At 48.5% G+C, this 511-nt stretch overlaps 1 non-coding gene across 1 annotated transcript; it reads right to left on the bottom strand.

Moving 5' to 3' along the window:
* Positions 1–223: 223 nt before the first annotated feature.
* On the bottom strand, positions 224–296 carry TRNAF-GAA (transfer RNA phenylalanine (anticodon GAA)). The gene has a single exon. It is a non-coding gene; the product is annotated as a tRNA-Phe (tRNA).
* Between the last annotated feature and the right edge of the window lie 215 nt (positions 297–511).

Raw genomic sequence — 511 nt, 5'->3', positions numbered from 1 at the left:
CCTCTTTGCAACCTCCCTGCAAGTATTTCTAAACATTGAGAAGATTTCTCCTGAGCCTCCTCTTCTCCAGGCAGAAGAGTCTCATCTCTCTCTGCCTCTCCTCCTAGGAGAGGTACTCCAATCCTTTACTCTTGGTGGCCCTTTGCTGGTCTCTTTACAGTATATCCACATCTTTTAGTGGTAAAGGAAGAACTGAAAACTCAAGATTTTCCAAGAAGAACATTGCTGAAGCCCGGGATTGAACCAGGGACCTTTAGATCTTCAGTCTAACGCTCTCCCAGCTGAGCTACTTCAGCCCTGCCTAGATGCAACCACTCCCCAGCTCTGATGGAACATAAAGCCCTTTCAGCCCTTTCCTATTCAGACTGCTTCTGTGGACAGTTCACTCTTGTCCTATTATTGGGCAAAACACTACAGGTGGGAGAACACTGCTCCACTGAAATCAGTGACACACAGCCCACAAGGAGGGTGTCTGCTGCAAGTCTGCACACACCAGCCTGCAGCTGATTCC

The sequence above is a fragment of the Cygnus atratus genome, chromosome 2 (assembly GCF_013377495.2).
Source record: "Cygnus atratus isolate AKBS03 ecotype Queensland, Australia chromosome 2, CAtr_DNAZoo_HiC_assembly, whole genome shotgun sequence".
Lineage (NCBI taxonomy): Eukaryota > Metazoa > Chordata > Aves > Anseriformes > Anatidae > Cygnus > Cygnus atratus.
The sequence above is the reverse complement of the archived record's forward strand: the minus strand, read 5'-3'. Positions and strand labels throughout refer to the sequence as shown.